This window comes from Vigna radiata, unplaced genomic scaffold (assembly GCF_000741045.1).
Source record: "Vigna radiata var. radiata cultivar VC1973A unplaced genomic scaffold, Vradiata_ver6 scaffold_134, whole genome shotgun sequence".
Classification (NCBI taxonomy): domain Eukaryota; kingdom Viridiplantae; phylum Streptophyta; class Magnoliopsida; order Fabales; family Fabaceae; genus Vigna; species Vigna radiata.
Genome location: NW_014543261.1, coordinates 314,095 through 322,117, shown reverse-complemented (window position 1 = coordinate 322,117; position 8,023 = coordinate 314,095).

Sequence of the window (8,023 nt, the reverse complement as noted above, 5' to 3'; positions counted from 1 at the left end):
AAAGTGATGGACTACCTTGTTCGTCAATTTTGTCAAAAATTGCGTTATCTTCGCTCCTTTAACAATTTTGTCAAAAAGCTTGAGCAAGAAGAGGGCGATTTGATTTTAACAAGAGATGATGTCAAGAGAAAAACTAGAGAGACTAGTGAACTTGTTAACAAGTGGCTGCAAGATGCTATCATTGACATAGGTGAAGTGAATCAGTTGCTAGAAGAGGCAAGAACAAAAAAAATGTGTTGCTTTGGGTATTGTCCAAATTGGATTTGGCGATACCGGACAGGAAAAAAGCTAGCAAATAAAGTTTTTGACCTTGAAAATTTCATTGAAAAGGGTAAAAAGTATGTGTCATTTGACAGAATCGCTACGCTACCTTCAGGCACCCTTGACTTTCTCTTGGAAAAATGCCCGAATTTTGAGAGTAGACAATCTGCTTATGAGCAACTACTGGATGCAGTGAAAAATAATGATATTTCCATGATTGGGTTGTATGGAATGGGGGGTTGTGGTAAAACCACATTAGCAATGGAGGTTATGAAAGTAGTAGAAGCAGAGCATCTTTTTGAAAAAGTTCTTTTTGTACCTGTTTCTAGTACAATGGATGTTCGGAAGATTCAAGAAAAAATAGCAAGTTTACTGCAATTTAAATTTCCAGAAACTGAAGAAATTGAGAGAGCCCAAAGATTGTGCATGAGATTAATTCGAGAGAAAAATATTTTTATAATTCTAGATGATGTGTGGGAGAAGCTTGACTTTGGTAGTATTGGGATTCCTTCTTCAGAACACCATAAAGGCTGTAAGATTCTCATTACCAGTAGATCAGAAGCAGTTTGTACCTCAATGGATTGTCAAAGAAAAATTTACTTGCCAATTTTAACGGATGAAGAAGCATGGACTCTTTTCCAAAATAAAGCACTTATATCAGAAGCCACCTCTGATACCTTAAAGGATCTGGGAAGATTAGTTTGCAATGAATGTAAAGGATTGCCGGTTGCGATTGCAGCTGTTGCTTGTAGTTTGAAGGGAAAAGATGAGATGGAATGGAGTGTTGCATTGAATAAATTGAAACATTCAGAGCCAATAAATATTGAAAGAGGTTTGATTGATCCCTACAAGTGCTTGCAGTTGAGCTATGATAATTTGGATACTAAAGAAGCCAAATCACTTTTCCTATTGTGCTCTGTGTTTCCTGAAGATTCTGAAATTCCAGTTGAAATTTTAACAAGATGTGCAATAGGATTAGGTGTAGTTGGAGAAACTCTCTCATATGAAGAGGCAAGGAGTGAGGTGATTGCAACTAAAATTAAGCTTGTTAGGTGTTGTTTATTGTTGATTGCAGATCATGAACGTGTCAAAATGCATGACATAGTTCGTGATGTGGCCCACATCATAGCACAAAATGAGAATAAGATGATCAAGTGTGAAATGGAAAAAGATGTTACAGTAGAACAAAATTCTATAAGATATCTATGGTGTGCAAAAATTTCAAAGGATTTGGATTGCTCAAATCTTGAGTTTTTATGCTTACGGACAAAGATGAAAGAATTTGATGGGATTTTCAAAAGAATGGGAATGCTCAAAGTTTTGATTATTGAGAACGATGGTGATGGAAAAACACCATTGCCAACAATATCTTTCAAAACATTAACAAATCTTCGACGTCTATCCATTTTAAATTGTGAATTGAGCGACTACTCATTTTTAAGCGGCATGAAGAATCTTCAAAGTTTAGAGTTATATTATTGTTTACTGCCTTCATTTCCTGAATTACAAACTGATGTTGCAATTACACTAACAAGCTTAAAATTGTTAGAGTTGAATGAATGTGACATTAAAGTGAAGAATTTTGAAGTGATGAAGAGAATCCCGTTTTTGGAAGAGTTGTACATCATTGATATTGAAGGAGAATGGGATGCTAACAGTGAAGATAATAATGAATTCTTTAAGACGTTTAGCATTCCCGAAACATTGCAAAGGTATGGAATTGTATTAGGGTCTGATAACTTTAATTATAATGATGGAAATATGTACATTGAGGGGAGAACTTTATTACTTAACCACTTTGACATATCAAATGAGGTAATAAAGGGTTTGGCAAAAAAAGCAAAGCATCTATTTGTAGGAAATATTCATGGAGGTGCAAAAGATATATTTGAAATTGAAGGAGGAGGTTTGAATGAGTTGAATAAGTTGGAGATACGTGATTGTCCACGGTTGACATTTCTTTATGAATATGGCAAAGAGAATAGGAAAGCTATCTTCCCTAACTTAAGAGAGCTCTCAGTGCGCGATTGTGGCCAGTTGAAATATATTGGCGAATATCCCGTAGCTAATCAAGATTACAAGGAGACTCATATTCATTTCTCACCATTAGAAACGCTCCATCTTTCGAGACTACCAAGTTTTGTCAGCTTTTATGCTACCAACACTCTCACTGTGACGTGCCCTTCAAAAAATTATTTTGCCTTCCTAAATCTTGGAAAACTAGAAATAATTGAATGTGACTCATTGGAAGTAATCTTTTCAAATTCTGTTTTAAGATGCTTACCAAAGTTGAATGTTCTTGTGATAAGAAAATGCAATGAATTAAGAGAAATCATTGAAGGGGATAAAAATTTGTCTAATATTCATTCTCCTCAACCATGCTTCCCAAAACTAGAAGCATTGCATGTTGATAATTGTCACAAGTTGAAAAGATTATTCTCTGAATCTGCTTCTGATGACCTTCCCAATCTTCATCTTCTGGCCATAAATGGAGCCAATGAACTAGAAGAACTTGTTGGATGTAAACAAGGAAACAATAAAGTTGAGCTTCCAAGACTCAAGCTTTTAATATTTAGGCATCTTTCAAAGTTCCGTCAAGAGATTGAACTTCATAATTTAAAGAATTACAATGTCTACAAATGTCCAAAACTCTCTTTGACTTCAACATCAACTCTTGAGAAGCTCTGGCTAGATTTTCCTTACGAAGGTAAATACTATATAAAGTCTTCAAATTTAAACTATTACAGTATAGAAATAAGGTAACTCGCTATCTAATTCTTCTCTAAATAAATTTTGATCTTAACTCGTATACAATCTCAAAAGTTTACACGAGTTTCAAATTAAATGTAACTTTTATTCAACAACGAAAATATATTATTAGACTCAAATTATTTTAAGAAATTAACTCTTTTTTAGTAATTTTTACATTTTGTTTGCACTATTAAAATTTAGTTATGTATGTAATTTAATCTATCATAGTGTACTATTACAATTTATTATTTTTAATATATTTTTTTTATGATGTCAAGAAATTTTAAATAATTGTTATATTTAAATGTTTTGAATACGCTTATTCTATCTCCACAATCCCCAACTAAACTTGCTAATTCGTTCATAAAATATGATCATAAAGAAAATAGATTTACAAATTCATTATTTCACTCAGAGAAGACGGTTTCAAATTCCCAACCAAGTACTCACCATAATTTTTTAAAATAAACAAATTAACTTAACTTTTGCTGGAAGAATTTTAATTTTACATTCGAGTAATTTCAGTTACGAAGAACACTGTTGTAAAGGGTACATCCTTAAGACGTAAAGTCGCCACTTTATTATGATGGGTGATAAAAAAAAAAATCCTATCATGAAACTTTTTATATCTTTTTTTAATTACAATGATATCACGATCCATCATGAAAAGTTGAGGTTGTATTCCCTTCTGTTATGTATTTCATTTTCAAGTGAATTTCCTAATATATATATCTTTGTACAGATTTCATAAATACTGGATTTCATTGTTCGGAATTTACAAGAATAGTAAGATTCATATATGAAGATTCAACTATTACTGGTAGCAGTGAGTTCACCCTTGACATTCTTTCAGAAAAATACATGAATTTTGAGAGTAGACAATCTGCACAAGACCAACTACTACATGCAGTGAAAAATAATGATGTTTCCATGATTGGGTTGTATGGAATGGGTGGTTGTGGTAAAACTACATTAGCAATGATGGTTAGGAAGTTCGTAGAAGCAGAGCATCTTTTTGAAAAAGTTCTTTTTGTACCTGTTTCTAGTACAGTGGAAGTTGGGAGGATTCAAAAAAAAATAGCAAGTTCACTGCAAGTTGAATTTCAAGAAACTGAAGAAATGCAGAGAGCCCAAATATTGTGCTCAAGATTAATTGAAGAGGAAAATATTTTTATAATCCTAGATGATGTGTGGGAAAAGCTTGACTTTGGTCGTATTGGGATTCCTTCTTCTGAATACCATAAAGGCTGCAAGATTCTTATTACCAGTAGATCAGAAGCAGTTTGTACTTTAATGGATTGTCAAAAAAAGATTTACTTGCCAGTTTTAACGGATGAAGAAGCATGGACTCTTTTTCAAACTAAAGCATTTGTAACAGAAGGCACCCCTGATACCTTAAAGGATGTGGGAAGATTAATTTGCAATGAATGTAAAGGATTGCCGGTTGCGATTGCAGCTGTTGCTTGTAGTTTGAAGGGAAAAGCTGAGACGGTATGGAGTGTTTCATTGAATAAATTGAGACATTCTAAGCCAATAAATATTGAAAGAGGTTTGATTGATCTCTACAAGTGCTTGCAGTTGAGCTATGATAATTTGGATACTAAAGAAGCTAAATCACTTTTCCTGTTGTGTTCTGTGTTTCCTAAAGATTGTAAAATTCAAGTTGAGGATTTAACAAGATATGCAATAGGATTAGGTGTAGTTGGAGAAGTTGACTCATATGAAGAGGCAAGGAGTGAAGTGATTGTAGCTAAAATTAAGCTTGTTACTTGTTGTTTATTGTCGGATGCAGATAATGAATGTGTCAAAATGCATGACGTAGTTCGTGATGTGGCCCACATAATAGCAAAAAATGAGAATAAGATGATAACTTGTGAAGAGGAAAAAGATGTTATAGTGGGACAAAATTCAGTAAGATATCTATGGTGTGTGAAATTTCCAAATGATTTGGATTGCTCCAATCTTGAGTTTTTATACTTAGTGACAAAGATGAAAGAACTTGATGGGATTTTCAAAAGAATGGGAACGCTCAAAGTTTTGATTCTTGTCAACGATGAGGATGAAGAAACACCATTGTCAACAATAACTTTCAAAACATTAACAAATCTTCGTTATCTATTCATTGAGAATTATGAATTGAGCAACTTCTCATTTTTAGGCGATATGAAGAATCTTCAAAGTCTGGAGTTATTTAGTTGTTCACTACCTTCATTTCCTGAATTACAAAGCGATGTTGCAATTACACTAACAACCTTAAAATTGTTAGAGTTGAATGAATGTGACATTAAAGTGAAGAATTTTGAAGTGATGAAGAGAATCCCACTTTTGGAAGAGTTATACATTATTGATATTGAAGGAGAATGGCAGGATGCTAACAGTGAAGACAATATTGAATTCTTTAAGACGTTTAGCGTTCCCGAAACACTACAAAGGTATGTAATTGTGTTAGGGTCCCGTAAATTTAACCATTTTAATTATGGAGATATTTACATTTATGGAAGAACTTTATTACTTAACCATTTTGACATATCAAATGAGGTAATAAAGGGTTTGGCAAAAAAAGCAAAGGATCTATTTGTACGAAATATTCATGGAGGTGCAAAAAATATGATCCCTGATATATTTGAAATTGAAGGAGGAGGTTTGAATGAGCTGAATAAGTTGGAGATACGTTATTCTAAAGAGTTAGAATGTTTGATTGACACTAGTAGTCACTCGAGTGAGGTGGTAACTCTCTTCTCCAAGTTGCATACGCTGGGGATTAAGAACATGAGAAACCTAAGAGTTATATGGCATTGTTTTCTTCCTGCCAATGGAGCTTTTGAGAACTTAGAGAAGTTGGATTTACGTGATTGTGGACGGTTGACATTTCTCTTCACATATGTGCTTGCTCGAAATTTGGTAAAATTGAAAATATTAAAAATATCAAGATGTGATGAACTGAAGCATATATTAACATATGATGAGAAAAGTGAAGATGAATTCACCAGCGGGCATCCTGTACAAATCTTCCAGAATCTTCAGCGTGTAAAGATAAATAGATGTGGAAGATTAAAACATATATTTCCGGCCAACATTGTAGGAGGCTTAACTCAATTGAAAGTTCTCGAGATAAGAGAATGTGAAAAGCTAGAACAAATAATTAGAGATATTGTTCCATTAACAGAGCAGGATAGAAAAGAAGAACTTGATGAAATCGTTGAGGAAGGAAAGCATCCACATTTATATAACACTTCAATTCCAACAACAACAGTTGTGAAGCAAAGCCCAGGTATATTTTTCTTCTCTCATTTCTAAATATGTTTAAGCATGTATTAGTAAGTCTGCATGGTATTGTTGAGTTAAAAATGGTGACACATGTAGCTTCAAACTTATTAACTGATAGTTTGACGCTCTAGGTTGTGGTTTTAGTTCCTAGAAACCATTTTTATTTATTTATTTATAATTTCTTTTCAGGAACTCTATCCAGCCTTACAAGTCTTAAGATAAGATGGTGTGGAAAGTTAGACTCAATTTTTACAGCATCTATAGCTAAGACCTTGACTTCTTTGGAAGAATTGTTCATAGAACACTGCAAAAGTTTGAAGGATATAATAACTGACGAAAGGATCAATAAAAATCAGGAGGAAAGCATTGTTGAGGATGAGCATGATTGTCAGAGTGATATTTCAATCTTCCAAAGTTTGAAAAAGCTACATATCAGTAATTGTGACTTATTGGAGGGTATACCTGTTTCTTTTGCAATCAAGGTATGAAAAACCATCATTTACATTGTCTCTCTTCGTAAATTTACAAAAAATAATCTAAATATTTGAGTTTCAAGATCATTTACTAAAAGTAATAAATGGTCTTACCTGCTACGACTTACTAGTGACCTGAATTCATACCTTAGGTGGTGCAACATAAATGTTTAATATTTAAGTATTGGGATAGATTATTTGGAATTAAATGTTGGGAGGAAATTTTAAAGGCTTAGAGGAAGTATTTAAAAATTGGGAGAAGTTGGAAGATTTTGAGAGAAGGAAAGACTTTGTTGTATTGAGTGTTTCTATTTTTTATTTTTGTCTTGATTACAAATGATTCAATCACCCCTATTTATACTATTAACACCTACTTAATCAATGGTTAGGATCTTGCCACCACAACACTAATCTAAGGGTCATTATTCATTCTTTCGAGATTTCTAAAACATTCCTATAATTCTAAACTTATCAAGGGACATCTTATAGATAACCATCCCTTGATATTTTTGTACATTATTCTAGAATCCTTCTAGGTAGGATTTTCTAGAATTCTATTTAGGCCTTTTATAATCTTTGGCTTTTATCTTATAGGCCCAAAACACAAAATCAATTTACATTTCAACACCCCCTCTTAAACTTGATTTTGTACTCCAAGCAAACTTCTCAACTTCATAAAGACTTCCTTCTTTAGTGGTTTGGTGAAGAAATCTGCTACTTTATCACGTGTCTTCACGTATTTCATTTGCACATCGTTGTTGTTTATGCATTATCTTATGTAATGGTAATGGGTGTGGATGTGCTTACTTCAATCATGGAAGACTGGATTTTTTTGCTAAAGTTATTGCCGACTTGTTGTCCACAAAAATCTTTGTTGGCTCCACTTGTGGCAAGCTTAACTCCTTCAATAGGTTTCGTAGCCAAAACATGACAAACATATGAAGTATAATAGATACATACTCTGCTTCACATGTAGAAAGAGTGACAATAAGCTGCTTCTTGGACATCCAAGTAAAGGTTGTGTCCTCCATGTAGAACAAAATCCACTTGTGCTCTTTCGATCATCCATATATCCACTTCAATCACTATCATTATATCCAAAAAGCATGTAATTGTTAGAAATGGAGTTGTATAGGCCAAAGCTTGTTGTACCTTTGATATATTGAAGAATCCTCTTTGCAGACTTGAAGTGAGTAGTTGTTGGAGCTTCCATGTAGCAACTCACACCTCCAACAACATAGAGAATGTTTGGTTTTGTACAAGTTAAATAA